We start from the raw sequence: 18,963 nt of genomic DNA, 5'->3' as shown, positions 1-18,963 counted from the left end.
GCTTTCCCAAGACTCCCACAAAGCAAGAGGGCGCCCCCTAGCTGCTAAAGCTGATCTGGAGTGGCCTGGGACCTGTTCCCACACAGTCCAGAGCCCTCGGTGCCTCCCCGGACAATTTTTAGGAAATTTGGTTCTAGGCTAAAACGGGTCATACGAATCGGATTTTGACGCCGTAAATTGCCATACAAAGCTCTAACTAAGGCGTACTGGCCCGAGTACCTGCCATATTTAGCAGCCCCCGGGGTTCGAAAATGCATTTTTTTCAAATTCGGGGTACGGGTGCAGATTTTCGAGACGGTCAAGACTGGACGGGTCGGGTGACCAAAAACTTACTATTTTTGGAATTTTTTCACAAAAATTATTTTAATTCACATTTTCAAGCTTTATAACATTCTAAACATCATGGCACTGACAGAATTTGAAAAACTGCTAAAAATAGTAACTTATTCCATTGTATTCATTTCGTGGTACAAGGGTGCTCTTGTGATCGGGTCAGAGACCTTACAACCTCCCCAACGTGAAAAATTTGAGATGTCCTCATCTCAAGAATGAGTTTGGGTAGTCTTTTAAGAGCGTCGACTCGTCTTCCCAAGTTGCATCTTCTTCAGGGTAATCCTTCCATTTTACCAGATGTTTTGTGATAGTTCTGTTGCGTAATTTCCTTTCTCTTGTTTCAAGTACATAGTCAGGTTGGAGCTCGAGAAATCCTTGTGCTGGCATGACTATGTGATCTGAGTCCAAGAATTGATCAGGGTTGGGAATATAGGGTTTGAATAAGTTGACATGGAATACATCATGAACCTTCAAGTTTGCAGGTAACTTTAGCTTGTAGGCCTGGTCACTTATAACCTTAACGATCTCAAATGGTCCACAATATCTTGGGCTAAGCTTCTTATATCTGCCTAGTGATAAGTTGCTTTTCTTAGGTCGGACTCGTAGAAAAACCTTATCTCCTTCCTTGAAAGTCCTTTCCGAACGATTCTTATCTGCATAGTGCTTCTGTCTATCCTGAGCTGCCTAAATGTCCTGGCGAATGGCTCTAGTCTGGGCTTCCATAGCTTCTAACATCTTTCTAGAGGCTTCTACTCTGATGGTTGGATCTGAAAAGTTCAGTGGTGCTAAACAGTCCTGTCCATAAAGAGCTTTGAAAGGTGACATTCCAATGCTTCTGTGTTCGGAAGAGTTATAAGCATATTCTACCAAAGGTAGATATTGTAACCACTTCTTTGGTTCTTGCGAACAATAGGCTCTGAGAATGTCCTCGATGACTTGATTATCTCTTTCGGTTTGCCCATCAGTCTGTAGATGATATGCTGTGATGAAGGCTAATTGTGACCCAATAGATTGGAAAAGAGAGGTCCAAAATTTTGATGTAAACTTGGCATCTCTATCGCTGACGATACGCTTGGGTAGACCATGTAACCTAAAAATCTCCTTGATGAATACCCGACTAATATCTGAAGCAGTAAAGGTTGTCTTTACGGGTATTAGATGAGCCACTTTTGTGAGCATATCAACAACCACGAAAACAGAATCATAACCTCCTGTAGAAGGTAACCCTGTAACAAAATCCATACTGATGCATTCCCACTTCATCTGGGGTATGTCAAGAGGTTGAAGTTGCCCTGGTAATTTGATCCTTTCGGCCTTTATCCGTTGACAAGAAAGACATTGTCTCACATAGCGAAGTATGTCTCCTTTCATTCCAGACCAGAAATAACTCCTTTTGACGGCGTGAAGAGTTTTAGCATAGCCTGGGTGTCCGGATGTAGGGCTATCGTGTGCTTCATATAGAATGGCCTTCTTTAAAACTGGGTCTCTGGGTACACAGAGTCTATGTCTGTAGTAAAGACATCCTCCCATAAGAGAGTAATCTTTCGCTTCAGGCATCTTATTCTGCTGGACTAATGAAGCCATACGTTGGTACTCTGGATCTTCGAGGGATGCTTCTTTGATTCTATCCCAGATAGGGTTATTTGGAATAGAGCTAGCTCCGAGAAACGATTTTCGGCTAAGATCATCTGCAACTGCGTTTTCCTTCCCTGGTCTATACTTTATGTCAAGGTCATATTCCTGTAATAGCTCTATCCATCGCCGTTGTCGCATATTGAGAATGGGTTGGGTAAAAATCCACTTTAAACTCTTGTGATCTGTAACCAACTGAAACTTGCGTCCAAGAAGATAATGTCTCCATAACTTCAGTGCATGAATAACTGCTAAAAGTTCCAGATCATGAGTAGGATAGTTCTTCTCATGATCTCTCAGCTTTCGCGAAGTATATGCCACCGGTCTTCCTTCTTGAGTAAGAACTCCACCTAGAGCGAATTTGCTAGCGTCTGTCCCTACTTCAAATTCTTTACTGAAGTCTGGAAGCTTTAAAATAGGAGCTGAGACCAAGAACTCTTTTAGCTTAGCAAAGCTAGACTCGTTCTCGGTCTTCCAATAGATCCTCATTCCTTTCTTCAGGAGTCCCGTCAAAGGTGCAGCAATATGTGCATAATCCTTGACAAAAATCCTGTACCATCCCGTTATTCCAAGAAATCCTCTTACTTCACTGACAGTGGATGGTTGAGGCCAGTCAACGATGTCCTTGACTTTGTCTGGGTCTACTGAAATCCCTTCAGCCGAAATGACAAATCCAAGATAGTTGACCTTTGGTGAGCAGAAAGTGCACTTGCTCTCTTTAGCGTAAAGCTGGTGTTCTCGAAGGAGATCAAGTACTTTGCGAACATGACCTTCGTGATCTGCCTCGTCTTTGGAATAGATCAGAATGTCATCAAAGAAAACCAAGACAAAATCATCCAGTTAAGGTCTGAAAATATCCTGCATAAGTCGGTTGAAGCTTGCAGGAGCATTTGTTAGACCAAAAGACATTACTGTGAATTCGTAGTGCCCATACCTAGTATTGAAAGCTGTCTTCGGAATATCTGATTCCTTGATCCTGATTTGGTAATATCCTGACCTTAGATCTATCTTTGTAAATATTTTGGCGCCGTGGAGTCTATCCAAAAGTTCGTCAATCCTTGGAATTGGATACTTGTTCTTGACAGTTACCTGGTTCAATCCACGATAGTCTATGCATAGCCTTAAGGTTCCATCCTTATTCTTTTGGAAAAGAACTGGAGCACCCCAAGGAGAAGTACTGGGTCGAATGAATCCTTGCTCAATGAGTTGCCTAAGTTGTTCTTTGAGTTCGATGGCCTCCGGAAGTGACATTTTATAAGGTCTTTTTGAGATAGGTTCACACCCAGGGATAGTCTCAATCTCATGATCTACCTCTCTGTGTGGTGGAAGATTCGTAAGGTCCTCGGGGAATACGTCATCATACTCCCTCAGCCAATCTGGTCGAAGTGAGGTATCTGATTGGTCCACCTTATTGAGTTTAACTGCATATATTTGCTGACCCTTCCTTAGTCCCTTCAAAAGTCTGCTGGCCTTAACTAGAGTAGCCTTAGGTCTCCCATTTTCCCCCTGAATTAAGGCTTCATTACCCAAGTTATCTATAAAGGTAAAATTCCCTTGTGCACAATGTATGTGGGCCCTATTTTGCTTTAGCCAGTCCATCCCTAATATCCCATCAAAGAATCCTAAGGGTAGGGTTCGAAATTGGGCAGAAGTTGGGTGTCCCCCTAAATCAAAGTCAATTTTGCTTGCAGAGTGTTGAGATACTACCTCCTTGCCGTTTGCTAACTCGACAACTAGCTTGCTTGACGGATACTTATCTAGCTTAAGCTTCCTCATGCATCTGTGTGAAAGAAATGAAAGAGTACTGCCACAATCTATAAGGAAGTTAAGTTGTTCACCTCTGAGAGATCCTGGCGTATGAATGACTGCGTATTGCTTGCAACCATTGGGATTGTCAATTGCAGCATGTAGGGTTGCTCTCTCCACTGCTTCATCACCCACAGTTGGTTGAACTACTGCGGCATTTACTCTGGTGGTAGCTCCACGCCCTCGGGTATTCAAGGGTATGGCATTGGCGTTGGTTGCATGAATGTTCCTGGGGCAATTTGATCTGTAGTGTCCATGCTTGCCGCAACCATAGCATCGAACATCAGGGAACTCCATGGTTGTAGTGGTAGCCACAATAGGGCGCTGGTTATAGGTTTGGTTGGCTGGTCTGTTGTCCCAAGCAGTGTTCCTTGCCCTCTTTGCCCAATTATTCCTCCTATTCTGATTAGCCTTTTGTACTTCAAGAGCTAGAGGTTTAGCCCTCAACAAGGCATCCTGTAGAGTTGACAGTCTGAGAGCCTCCAGTCGAGTGTTCAAGGGATCGATTAGTCCTTGACAGAACCTTGCCACCTGTTGTTCCAAGGTCATCTTAGGAGCATATCTCCGAAGAGTGACAAAATTTGCATAGTATTCTTCGACCGTTGAATTCAGCTGCCGAAGTGAAAAGAATTCATTCATTCTCAAGGTCCTATAGGCAGGGGGTAAATAACGCCCCATTATCGCACCTTTGATGTCTTCCCAAGATTGGGAAGATCCTTTAATGTCTAGGTCTCTGCAATGTTGCTTCCACCATATCTTGGCATCGCCAGTCAAGCAGAACATCGCAAGCATGGTCTGATTTACGGGTTGGGTTCCCGCAGCTTCAAAGTAATCGTCCATGGCTTCCATCCATACTTCCGCATCTCTCTCCACATTTGCCCCCTCGCCCTTAAAGATCGGGGGTTGGGCTTGTTTGAGGAGAAGCTTCTTCTCTTGCGCTGCCGAATAAAGAGCAACAGGCGGTACCTACATGGGTTATACGAAATTCTTGCTACCATTACTTGAATTTCAAGAGACACGAGACTTTAATAAAATTCAAAATTCCACTTTATCAAGAGACAGAGATTCAGAGACAAAAAGCACTTTATTGATGGAAATTTATTACAATCGAAACCCCTCAAGGTTTAGAATGACTGATGACCGCTTATTACATGGCTTAATGGATTTGCGTATAACATACGCCTAGGAAATGGTATTGACATGATGCACTACTTCATTCGTGTAGTAGTTCTTATACACATTCTTGAGGGGATAATAAACTAAGATGTCGGGCCGGGGTTCCGCTTTCAGTAATCCAAAGGTTTTGACTCGGTTTGCTGGGATCACATTGGTGACCTTCTCCAAGAGCCAGTCGTTGATAGTTGCCCGAAATAGTCTGATCCAATCGTGTGGGCACCAAGTAGAATATCTCTATCACTCTCAACTCTTCTCCCCAACGTATCTTCTTCAAGTCGGTAGCCAGGCATCCTAGCTTCCGAGCATTGATGTAGTAAACCCCTCCTGGAAATGTCCAATCAAGTTCCCATCCTTTGTCAATGCAAGTGAAGTGTGGCGTATAAGCCTTCAACAGTATCTCCATGACATCTCGCCTGAACTGGTAAACAGGGGATCTTCGAGCTTGCTCATAAATAAGCTCAAACACTTGGAACTTCCGATATTCGAGCACGGGGTCTTCCTGCAACACCAATGCAAGGAATTCGGATCAACTACCTATATACTTTCAGTTCCTTTTAAATGTTCAAACAATACGACTTTATTTTCCCAGCCTAACCTAGGCTCTGATACCAGGTGTGAGGTCCCCACCCCGTCGTATCAAACAATGGATCTGATGGTAAACCTGGTGGCCACTAGATCTATAGCGGAAGCAAACAAAATGGTTCAGGGTTCAACTCGCGGACGATCTCTCATCACAAAGTGAGTCGAGTTCGAGCCTACTAGCAACGAGATCTAGCTCCACCTCGCAGGGGAAGCGTACTTAACTATCTAGCGATCCTAAGACCCACCTTCCAAGAGGAGAGAAACCCCGAGTGCCTTTTTCCCCATGTTTCAGAGGCACGTACTCTCGAGAATTCCCCGCTCTAGGGGCAATGAGCATTACTAATATCGAGTAAGCACTATGGGGACAGAGAGTTCCCGACCAATCGGGACCACCCATGTCGTAGGCATTGGCAACCCGAGCCAAGCCCCCACTTTCCACCCCCACACTCACACTTCATTGTGTGACCTAATTACTACCACAAAGGTTGTTCAACATAAATATTCCTTGTTTAATTCCGAATCACATGGTTCGTTAAAACAGCCCTTCAACCAGTATTGCAAACAACACCAAGACAGAATTCTAGTAAAAATTCTACTCAAACTTATTCATAAAAATTCCAATGTTCTGGAGGTACAACATCCCCCCTCCAGCGAGAGTTCACTCCTCCCGTTGTCGCCTAGCTGCCCATACAACTAGGTATGTCCACCGCATAGAAAGCACGTCATGGACACTCCCACCGCATAGAAAGCAAGACGTGGGTTCCCACCGCATAGAAAGCAAGTCGTGGGTATCCACCGCATAGAAAGCAAGTCGTGGATACAAGAGTCCTTAACGAGGAATTCTGCCCCCTGTGATCAGTAGAGGGGTCAGGACTGATTCAACATTGGAAATAAAATGAACATGTCGAGCTAAGTTTTCCCTAGCAGACATTCTTTCCTAATTGCAACCAGCATACCCATCAATCATTTCCTTCCTACTTTAGAACTTAATGTACAATGAATTCAATGCCGAGGTTTCCGTCGGATTTCTCCAACATGTTTGGGGATATGAGCATTCCTAACTAGCGTATGCAATGTTAATTTAAACAACTTGAAAAAAAATATGATCTACCTCTTCCACTTCTTCATCGATGGCCCGTGAGATGGCCGGTATTTGCTCGTCCATGGGAGCCTTTCCCTTTTCGTTGACATTGCTTGTTCCTGCTTCGCGATCATGGGCACCACCGAAGCGCGTCCTATTAACTGGGGCCATTTCTCACTACTTTAAATGATTAGCTTGGGGAAAGAGCTAAGGTTCACAGCATCATAACAGTCCAATGGGTAGATTAGTGACATCAATTAATCCCTCCTATATGAGAGTCTAGATTTCTTTCATAAAGCAATCATTAAGGATGGCACATGATCCTATGGGAACCGGCTCTAAGATAATTATTCGGCTTACATGATCAAGAATAATTAGGATTTCATTATTGGAATTACCAGAGAATTGGATTAAGTATGATTAGACTATTTCCTAGCAATTAGATGATGTAGATTTACCCTATGCATATGTGTGAGGAAAAACCAATTCTTAGAGACTTATTGACGGATTAATTTCTCCTTAATTACGTCTTAATGCATAAGAGAAATGAATTCAATTAAGCTACAATGTTAATGAGTGATTACAATAGTGATTCTCTTCAATCTGCACAAATACTAGCTTACCGATTAATTACTATGCTATCTAGAGAGAGAAGATTCTGATAATTATGCTCTAATCATTAATCGAGAGTGAATAATGGCTGATAATTCAGCTATGGGATAATGATTACATAATAGAGTACGAATAAGGAGAATTTAGAGAATAGTCATAGAGATTTTCGGCTAGGAATAGACATAATGTAGGAGAAATTTTGATGGTGGGAAAAGGGATTTTCAGATGGCATTAAATACACTGTCGTTACCGTGATTAAGAGATGGTAATCTTCTCGATTTTCTGATCTAATCGAGCCTCTTGAGATGAAAATTCGGCAGCACCTCCCTCCTAGCTTCTTCTTCAATAGGTGTGTGATTCGGCAGCACCTCCCCAATGTATGTGGGTGTGTGTGTATGCACTGTGTGAGTGTGTGTGATCATAAGTGTGTGTGTGTGTGTGTATGCAGGTCTTTAAATAGGCTCCTACAGGCTGAAAATCGATCTGGGTTGCTAAATGCATCTGGGAGCTTCTCCAGTTAAGCATGGCAAGTCCAGTTCTCTGCCCACCAAGTGTTAGGTTGGCTTGGTTAATTGGTTCTGAGACTGAGTTGCAGGCTTGGCAGCTTTCCCAAGACTCCCACAAAGCAAGAGGGCGCCCCCTAGCTGCTAAAGCTGATCTGGAGTGGCCTGGGACGTGTTCCCACACAGTCCCGGGCCCCCGATGCCTCCCCGGACAATTTTTAGGAAATTTGGTTCTAGGCTAAAACGGGTCATACGAATCGGATTTTGACGCCGTAAATTTCCACACAAAGCTCTAACTAAGGCGTACTGACCGGAGTACCTGCCATATTTAGCAGCCCCCGGGGTCCGAAAATGCATTTTTTTCAAATTCGGGGTACGGGTGCAGATTTTCGAGACGGTCAAGACTAAACGGGTCGGGTGACCAAAAACTTACTATTTTTGGAATTTTTTCACAAAAATTATTTTAATTCACATTTTCAAGCTTTATAACATTCTAAACATCATGGCACTGACAGAATCTGAAAAACTGCTAAAAATAGTAACTTATTCCATTGTATTCATTTCGTGGTACAAGGGTGCTCTTGTGATCGGGTCAGAGACCTTACACTTTCTAAAAATTCTTGTGGATTCTCGGCCTCTTTTCTCCTATGATGCTTTGTTCTAGGTCCTTTTAGGCTTGTGGGTACCCACTTTTCTGGGTCTTTTCCTTGTGCTTGCCTAGTGCGCTGATACGCCTGTTTTTTTCTTTCAAATCTTGCTTGTTTCTGAGATGGCTCCTCTTGGTGGGCAGCCACAACTGTCCTCTTCATCTCATCCCTCCTAGCTCTTTTTTCCTCGTTGTCAGAGCTTTCGTTGCTGTGCCGCTCTGATGAGCTATCATCTAATTCATCACCTGATTTAAATGATCTTTTACCTGATCTTGTAGCTCTTAGAGAGGGTTGAGCTGCCAAGATCCATGTATTCTGATCCGGGGCAGGCGGTAGGTTGTCAGCCATGCCGATGGAATAATAGGCTATTCTTGTTAATACTTTGGCGCGCCCAAGTATGTTATTTTGCCCTCCTTCTTGGTGTCCTTCAATGTTATCAAAACATATTGTGCGTGGTCCACAGGCTTCCTTGTTGTTGACTTCAGAACTTGTGTAAAAGTGGTGGCCACGACGTGATTTGGTGTCGTGTACCTTGGTGGCCTTTTTGCCAGGAAATGAAAGTGTTCATGGTACAGACAGGCTGGCTCTTCCACCTGTTTGTGGATGAGATCGGCGAATGTAGTTGCAAATGTTTCCTTGGTAAATGTGCCCATTGTCTTCCTGTCTCTTGTCCACATGGTCATCCCTTCAATGGGCAGTCTGAGTGCCTCTGCCACAATATCCTTTGTAATTACAACCTTGACATTGTTTCCCTAGTTGTCTGACATTTGGGCAGTTCCGTCTTCTTTGATTCTGGACAGAAGCTTGTAAGCTTTCTGAAAGTCCACCCCGTAAGGCTCTTGTTCATAGAAATATCGGAGCCCCAACCTGCGGTTAGCCTCTTTGGTTTCTGGCTTTGCTGCTACATCATAGACCTCTTTAGGCAAGAGCTGCAACTCCACCTGATGCCCTTCTTCACTCTTAAACCTGCTAGTGAAAACCGTGGTGTGGTGTTCTTCCAACTGTTCTTTAGAAAGGTAGGATGCTTTTTCCGCCTTTACTGACTTGGGATCCAGTTGATACGGGGGCAGTTCTTGCAGTTTCTCCTTTTGATTTAACTTCTTCTTGGCCTTCTCCACGGCTTGCATTGCTCCTGTTCAGTGAGTAGAGTGCAAAGTTAGCAGATTTGTCGGTATCTCTCTGGATTGTCCTTTAGACTGAAATGCTGATAATCTGGTCCAAATTGCTTAAAATCAAATTTTAAACAAGCAAAGATGCATAAAATCATGCAAGGAACAAAACTGTATGGTGAAAACAAAAATTTACAACCAAAGTAAATAATCGCGATTATTTACAGCTGGAAAAAATTTCAACTTTTTTGCAAACTTGGCTTTATAGGCTTAAAGCATATGCCAATTACATGCTCTGAGCAAAATATGGGCTCATTTGGATGCACATATTGAAAATGGTACGAGATTTTGGCTTTAGGTCTCTGAAACAGTAGATATAAAGGAAATTTGAGATTTTGAACTCCAAATTGACTCAAAATTGGCTAGTGGCTTATCACTACACGTGCTTTGGATGTATGATGGCCAAATATCAAAATTCCCCAATTTTGACCAAAAAGTAAATAATCGCGATTATTAACTTTTCTTCCAAAATGGACATTTTTTGGCATGCTTTGGTTCTAGGCATGGTATAGAGCTTGGGTATGAATTATGAGGTGATTTGGACCAAGAAAGTTGTTCATAAACCATATTTTGGCTTTCAAAGACTTCTTTGCGTTTTTTGGCAATTTTGCAAGTAATGGGTGGTCATTTTGGCTCATACTTGATTTTTGGCATGTAATGGTGTGTACACATGATAGGTGAGGTGAATTGACAATTTCCAAGCAAAAATGATGCAAAAGTAAATAATCGCGATCATTCACTACAGTGACAAAAACTTTGCAAATCTCACAAATTTTGACCTAAACATGTTTCATACACCTAATACAAGTCCTGAAATGAATTTGGCCAAGTTTGGTCATGCCGGCATCACTTTGTGCTCTGTCAACTCTGAAGTCACCTTTTTTTGTGATTACTCTGTCTGTTGGGTTGGTCGGTCAACCGTGAGGCTTTGGACTTGTCCGTAATATAGTCGTGAAGCTACCTATCCAATTCTGGCTCATTTGGAGTCAGTTTGGCCTCGTATGTCGAATTCGACGCTTTGTAACCTTCGAGCCGTTTTCTACTTTTGAGGGTTTTACTTGATAAATTTCACCAAACCAATCATATACATTGTATATGAACCTCATTAGCAAGCCATCTGTGGAGTCAGGTCGGAATTTTGGCCTTCTCCAAAAACCCTAATTTCTCTACTCGGGAACCCCTTGACCCCAGCCGAATGATCATCTGATGGTATGGAAAGGTTCTATTATGTAAGGGAATGCTATGGTTCAAATCCCATCCGATTTGGTCAAGCTGGCAGGCCGCTATGGTCAGTTTTAGGTCGTAGGTCTTTGTGCACTGCTCGGTTTCTAGGGTTTTTTCTAGGGCTTTAGACTAGCTACCGGCCGTACAAAATGGATCATTGATGAGTAAAGAACTTACCCCTCATGTCTCGTGTGAGAGGGCGCTGAACCGTGTCATAATAATCAATATCTAATTCTCCTAAATGATTTTCTCATATTAAACTGATCATTTAATGTGGGGAAGTGCCAAGGGAGAAAAAGCTAGAATATTGGTTAAGTTAGCAGACCGGCCACAGTAGGGATCCAAAGGAGGGAAAATAGGGATCCAAAGGAGGGGCCATCTGCAAAAGAGCCATGTGAAACAACGGGCTAAAAAGACCCTAAGGTTCAGCCCATTAAGACTTCCAAAATGCTAAGGTTCCAAAATTCAAAGGTTGTGTCCAAAGGTCAACCTTAGGGAAAATTGGATGCTTAGTGTGTGCCCAAAAAGTCTTTCTACATCCCTACATGGGAGGGGGCGAGCCCCAAAGCTAGGGGATGAGAGAGAAAGCCACACACACACATACAGGCTCCCTTTACACAAAGGGAATGAGGGACACATGTCAGCTCCCTAGGCCAGATGCCCACAAGGTATGCCCAATTCCTATTGGAAGACCCTTGAAGTGGACCAATGAGAATTAGGCTAGAGTAAATCTAGTTTAATTAATTTAAAAACATTTAATAAAAGAAACCAATAAGAATTAAGTGTCCTAGAAGACTATTGGGCAGTCTCCCAAGGGGTCCAATGAGCATTCAGGAGCCCCATGGCTTGCCTGATTCCTATTGGCCAGGAGGCAAAGGGGTCCAATGAGAGTTTAGTTTAATTATTTAATTATCTAAAGCTCTCACAAAAGGGGAAAGGGGGACACATGTCAGAAGGCTATCACTTATGCTGCTTAATCCCTATTGGCTTGACCTGGGGAGGTCCAATGAGGCAAAAGCCAGACTAACTTAGCAGCTAGGGCTCGCCCAAGAGAGAGAGGGGGCTGATTTTTGCTTGGCATTGACACACACACTCTCAGACTTGACCATGTGTGAAGGGAAAATACTCTATCTCCTCCCAAGCTTTAATGGAGAGCTCATCACCTACTCCAAGCTTGTGAGATAGAAGCCTACATCAACACTCTCTTGGCATGTGGATGCAAATCCAACCAAGAGCCAAGCTTCAATGCATGCTCATCTTCTCTACCAAGCTAATTACTAAGCTAAGCTATGCTAATATGAGTGATTATGTGAGGAGATGTACTTCTTTCTCGTAAGATACTTCTTTTTCCTCTCAATCTACTCTCATACCCTGCTAGCTCTCACCATCTTCGAAGGTGTGTGAGGTCTTGGGTCTGAGAACGGGGATAATTCAAGTTGTGTTTGATTAAGTGTTTTGCTTGGTGTATGAAGCTTCCATCTTCATTGCACTAGCTCGTCTTGAAGGAACACAAAGAATTGTATTGTACAATGTCTCTCTTGATGGGAGAAACCATAATACAAAGCCTTTTGGAGGGGGGACCGGCTCCATGCAAATCCGGTCCTCAACTGTTGTCAATAGCTTAATTGCTCTCTCTTTTGAAAGTATTGTCGATGCTATCTAACTAGGTGTTATGCTTTTTGTTGCTCTCTCCACCCAAGCACTCTTGTAATTCTCATTAGGAATCAACTCTAATGAAATGCTCACTATGTTCATGCTAATTTCCGCTACACATAAGATTTTAGGCCATTAAATGTTACATTGGTATCAGAGCTCAAGGTTTCTCTTTTCTTGCTCAAGAAGGGAGGTCCTCAAGCTAGCTACAAATGGTTGGTATTATTAATTGCCTGTGAGTAAGTAGAATAGGGATTTTTCGGCCTTGCAGTGCGCCTGCCTTTGTGCAGTTAACGGGGCATCACCGTCGAGAGCTATGGTCTTAATAGTGGAGTCCTACGGGGCTTGCCTACGGCTTAACCACTATTGAGCTATTAGAAGCTTGACAGGAGCCGGTGCTGTTTTGGTGTCGAAAGACCCTCTCTTCTATTCCTTGCAATTAATGGTATTCGAGCCGCGGGTACAGTAGCTTGAGTGCTTTTTCTAAAGGGGTAAAGAGGAGTAGCAACTAGGGCTTGAAGTGCCAAAGTACACCTAAAAAGTTTACACCTAAAAGTTGTTAGAATGGCTGACAATATTAAAGAGAGTGAAATTAATGTTGATAACTTTGATTTTGCTCATGAGCAAGCTACTAATGATGCTTCAATGCTTGTTAATTATCTTGTTTCTAGGCTTCAACAAGCCATGGGCAATCCATCTCTCCAAAGTGAAGTGCAACGGCAGCTCCGTGCTCATGGGATTCTCCAAGCTCATCACCATGACGAGAGAACACCTAGGAAGCCTCCTTGTGAGACTACCAAAAGAGGTCTCTCTCCGATTCGGGAAGAAGAAGAGAATCCATATGAAGGGCTCAAGAACTTACTTCTTGATGATGCATCTCCTTCCCAAAGGAGAACTCAAGAGCCTCCACCGAAGGAACGAGAAAGCAGCGAGTCTCCCGCCACCTCGGCGGAGATGGCTCCACGAAGACAGCGGGCTAAACGCTCTCCATCACCACCAAAGCGGAGAAGACCATCACACTCTTCTCCACGCCATAATTCAAAGAGGGATGATAAAAAGCAAGAGAAGAAAAAGGCGAGAAAGAGGACACCCTCTTCTCCATCTTCTTTATCCTCTTCCTCTTATGAAAGCTATGGTGAAGACGACAAAGATCAAGACAAGAAAAAGGCGAGAAAGAGGTCACCCTCTTCTCCACCTTCTTCAAATTCTTCATCTTCTGAAGAAAGTGATGGTGGAACTTTTGAACCATCAAAAAGAAGAGGCCATAGGAAATCCTATGCCGCATGGAAGAGGTCGTCCAAGTTGAAGAAATTCAAAGAGGGAGGGAAGAGCATCTCTTTCCTTACCTATGATGGCACCTTCGGTGCTACAGACAAAGTTTTGGCCTTTATCCAGCAATTCGATGCGGCGTTTGGAGATGAGGGCTTCACGGAGTCCTCTAAGCTACGCCATGTAGCTATGCACTTTCAAAAGTCCGCCAGACAATGGTGGTCTAGCCTACGAGCCAACGGTGAAGCTCCACGAACATGGAAGGCTTTAAGAGCTTCCATTATGAAGCAGTTTTTGGCCACCGATGCCAAAGACAAAGTACTCACCGAATGGCGAAGCTTAAAGCTCTCTCCCAATGAATCCATCGACAAATATGTAGACAAGTTTTGGGACCTACAACTCAAAGCCACTGTCTTCAAAAAGTTGGATTTTGGAGAGCAAAAGCAACAATTTTGTGCGGGCTTAACCGAAGAAATGGCGGAGTATGTCAACTCCCAAAGGCCACGTACCATATCGGCGGTAATACACCATACTATGGTGGCCTCGCGAATCAATTTCCAAACGGGGGGTAAAAGAAATAATAAGCCCCCGGAAAACAAAGGTTCCAATGAGCCTAAGGGGAAGGACAATGTCCAAAAGTCTCCTAAGGGCAATTCCAACAAAGCTAAAGAGAAGGGAGTTTACAAAGGAAAGAATAAACTCTCTCCTGAAGAGCTTGAGCGTTATCGTAAAGATAACCGGTGTTTCAAGTGCGGCGAACAAGGGCATGCGTACCGCGCTTGTCCCCAAAAGAACAACCGCCAAGATCCTCCTAGAGCTTCTTTGGTTGAAATCCAAGAGGAGGAGATTCACCAAACTCACCACAAAGGATCTCCTCTATGCCATGCTTGGGGAAAGGTAAGAGAACATGATGCTTTTATTCTCTTTGACCCTGGTTCTACTCACAATTTCATATCTATGGAGTTAGCCACCAAGCTAGGCATACAATCCTACGAGATGGGAGATATCCTACCTGCAGACAGTGCCTTCAAGGGGCAAGAAGCTTCAGTCACTCCCTTAATCGGGAAATTGAGGCTTCATGTCCAAGGCTATGTGGACAAAGAGGATTTCTTTATCTCTCCTCTCAAGCATGAGGATGTAATCCTAGGGGCACCATGGTTTGACCGTCTGGCTGCCCATGTTAAATTTCCTGAAAGGAGAATCTCCTTTAAGTTCAGGGAAAAGGACATGTATATAGATGCTAGGGAGATGGGTAACACCATCCCCATTGTACATACACCAGCTTTCAACAAGTCAATAAAGAGCTCTATTTCCGTGTACATGATTTTTGTTAAAGATTCTCAAAATGAACCTAATGCTTTAGCAAAAGAAAATAAAAGCAACCAAAAGGAATTAGAGTTATCCAATTTTCTCAAGGGGTTTCAAGATGTCTTTATTGACGACATCCCTTCTGAGCTACCTCCTAAACGAGGTAATGACGACCATGCAATTGAACTTCTTCCAGGAAGTTCACCGCCTAACAAACCTCCTTATAGAGTTTCTCAAGCTCAACAAGAGGAGATTATGCGGCAAGTGCATGAGTTAATTGAGAAGGGCATGGTTAGGCCTAGCTCATCTCCATTTTGCTCACCTGTGCTATTAGTGCAAAAGAAAGACGGCACATATCGTATGTGTGTCGACTATAGAGCACTAAATAGGATCACTATCAAGAATAGGTTTCCCGTTCCACGGGTAGAAGACCTATTTGATAAGCTACAAGGATCGACCTACTTCAGTAGGATTGACCTAAAAAGTGGCTATCATCAAATAAGGATAGTTGATCAAGACATTGTAAAGACCGCATTTCGTACTACATTTGGTCTTTACGAATACATTGTCATGCCTTTTGGCTTGACTAATGCACCAGCCACATTTAACCGCTTGATGGAGAAGCTGTTCAGACCTCATCGAACCTTCACTGGAGTGTTCTTTGATGATATTATCATCTACTCTAATTCATTAGAGGAACATAAGCAACACCTCCAGGTAATATTTCAAGTTTTAAGAGAGAATAAACTTTATGTTAATCGAAAGAAAAGTGAATTTTTCTTGCAAGAGATTCAATATTTAGGTCACATTATCTCTCAAGATGGAATCCAAATGGATCCATCCAAGTTAGAGGTAATAAAAGGATGGCCTAAACCAAGGAATCTTCATGAACTAAGAAGCTTTATAGGTATGTGTGCATACTATAGATGCTTCATAGAAAAGTTCTCACAAATTGCGGGACCATTACATGACCTAACAAAGAAAAATGTTAGGTATACGTGGTCTGCTAAGGAGAACAATGCTTTCGAAAAGCTTAAAGAAAAGCTTATCTCTCAACCTGTGCTTACACTACCGGATCTCTCAAAACCATTTGAGGTCCAATGTGATGCTTGTGGTGATTGCCTTGGGGCTGTTTTGCTCCAAGAAGGGCACGCCATAGGCTATGAGAGTCGAAGGCTCGACCCTGTTGAGCAAGCTCTAGGCATATACGAAAAAGAACTCCTTGCAGTTCTACATGCCTTAGACTCATGGAAGCACTATTTATTGGGGACTCCTTTCATTCTGCGAACGGATCACCAAAGTCTTAAGTACTTCATGACGCAGACCAAGCTCTCCGACAAACAAATGAGGTGGGCAAATTTCCTTTCGCAATTTCATTTTCATATTGCTCACATTGCTGGCAAGCATAATCAAGTAGCCGATGCACTCTCAAGACGACCGAGAGTGAATGCGGTTTCCATAGCAACTCACAATGATCTATCTTTAATGATAGATGAGTATGCTATTGATCCCGATTTTAGAGATGTGATTTCAGCCCTTGCCTTAGGGAAGAAAGAAGAACCATTTACTTTACAAGATGGCTATCTTCTCTATGGCAATAGACTATGCGTTACTAACTCACTACGTGAGAAAGTAATGTATGAATCTCATGCTCCCCCATATGCGGGGCATAGAGGGATTCAGTCTACCCTAAAGGGAATTGAAACATATTTCTATTGGCCTACCATGAAAGTGAACATACATGAGTATGTTTCCAAATGTGTGGTATGTCGAAAGACAAAATTTGATAGAGGGAAGCAACTTGGATTGCTTCAACCCTTGCCAATCCCTAATTCACCATGGGAGAGCATATCCATGGATTTTATCTTTGGATTGCCTAAGTCTATCCATGGGAATACGGGAATATGGACGATAGTAGACAGGTTCAGTAAACAAGCTCATTTTATACCTGTCAAAAAGACTATCAAAGCCCATCAAATGGCAACCCTCTTCATTTCGCAAATTTTCAAGTACCATGGCTTGCCAATGTCCATAGTGTCGGATAGAGATCCTAGAATGACCAGTAATTTCTGGAAGGGTCTCTTTGAGAATTTAGGAACAAGGCTAAACTTCTCTTCAGCCTATCATCCACAAACTGATGGCCAAAGTGAAATAGCTAATCTAACTATTCTTGATCTACTAAAAGCCTATGTAACGGAAGTAGATCAAAGATCCCAATGGGAGAAGTACTTACCCTTAGTAGAGTATGCTTACAATAACACTGTACATACTTCTACAGGAAAAGCACATTTCGAGGTAATTGAGGGAAGATCAAAAAGTCCCTTGCTACTTAAGGTACATGGGAAGATCTTCGCTGCAGATGAGTATAGCCGAGACCTACAAGAATCTTTCCAAAAGATTAAGGATGCTATCTCTATCTCACAGCAAAGGCAAAAGGCTGCTGCTGACAAGCACAGAAGAGCCCAAGCCTTTAAAGAAAACGATTGGGTCTTGTTAAAGTTTCCCAAGGCTCGATTAAGGCACACGACGGTCAAGAATCCTACGGGCCACCAAAAGTACTATGCTAAACTAGCAAAAAGGTACTATGGTCCCTTCCAGATTCTTAGACCAATCAATGAGATGGCCTATCAACTTAAGTTGCCCAATCATTGGCTCATACACAATGCTTTTCATGTGAGCCTCTTAAAGCCTTACAAAGGAGAGCCACCTCAAGAACCAACTATTGAAGACCCACCGGAGATCGAGGACCACGAGGAGGTTCTGCAACCCGAGTCCATTCTCCGACATGAAGACAAGGTATTAAGAGGCGGTAAGACTATCCGACGATATCTTATTAAGTTTAAGAATTATCCTTTTGAAGATGCTAGATGGATGCAAGGCATACAATTAAAGGATAACCTAAACCTTGTCAATGCTTACAATGCTTCCCAAGAGTAAGCAAATGTACAAAATGTTAAAAATGAACAAAATTTTTTGTCTTATAAGACTCTCTTTTTCTTTATTTGTGCACAAAAATGAAGTAGTATGCATGCTTAGATCAAGTTTGCGGAGACGACGTCTCCCGAACACCAAGTAGAGCTTGTCACTCTACTATGGAAGATTGATAGGACTAATGTGCAGACATGCTTGCGGCAGCCTCAGGCTCTCAAGCGCCAAATGGACTAGTCATCCATTATGGAATGATGTCGTAGGGTAACATAGGGATCCTCTACCCGCTAAGAAAAGGACTCATGCATATGCTTTATCTTCTCTACACCATAGTCGAGGACGACTATGATTTCAAGAGAGAGGTAATGTCATAATAATCAATATCTAATTCTCCTAAATGATTTTCTCATATTAATCTGATCATTTAATGTGGGGAAGTGCCAAGGGAGAAAAAGCTAGAATATTGGTTAAGTTAGCAGACCGGCCACAGTAGGGATCCAAAGGAGGGAAAATAGGGATCCAAAGGAGGGGCCATCTGCAAAAGAGCCATGTGAAACAACGGGCTAAAAAGACCCTAAGGTTCAGCCCATTAAGACTTCCAAAATGCTAAGGTTCCAAAATTCAAAGGTTGTGTCCAAAGGTCAACCTTAGGGAAAATTGGATGCTTAGTGTGTGCCCAAAAAGTCTTTCTACATCCCTACATGGGAGGGGGCGAGCCCCAAAGCTAGGGGATGAGAGAGAAAGCCACACACACACACACAGGCTCCCTTTACACAAAGGGAATGAGGGACACATGTCAGCTCCCTAGGCCAGATGCCCACAAGGTATGCCCAATTCCTATTGGAAGACCCTTGAAGTGGACCAATGAGAATTAGGCTAGAGTAAATCTAGTTTAATTAATTTAAAAACATTTAATAAAAGAAACCAATAAGAATTAAGTGTCCTAGAAGACTATTGGGCAGTCTCCCAAGGGGTCCAATGAGCATTCAGGAGCCCCATGGCTTGCCTGATTCCTATTGGCCAGGAGGCAAAGGGGTCCA

This window comes from Adiantum capillus-veneris, chromosome 1, assembly GCF_014529385.1.
Source record: "Adiantum capillus-veneris isolate H3 chromosome 1, ASM1452938v2, whole genome shotgun sequence".
Taxonomy (NCBI): domain Eukaryota; kingdom Viridiplantae; phylum Streptophyta; class Polypodiopsida; order Polypodiales; family Pteridaceae; genus Adiantum; species Adiantum capillus-veneris.
Note: the sequence above shows the minus strand (reverse complement) of the source record.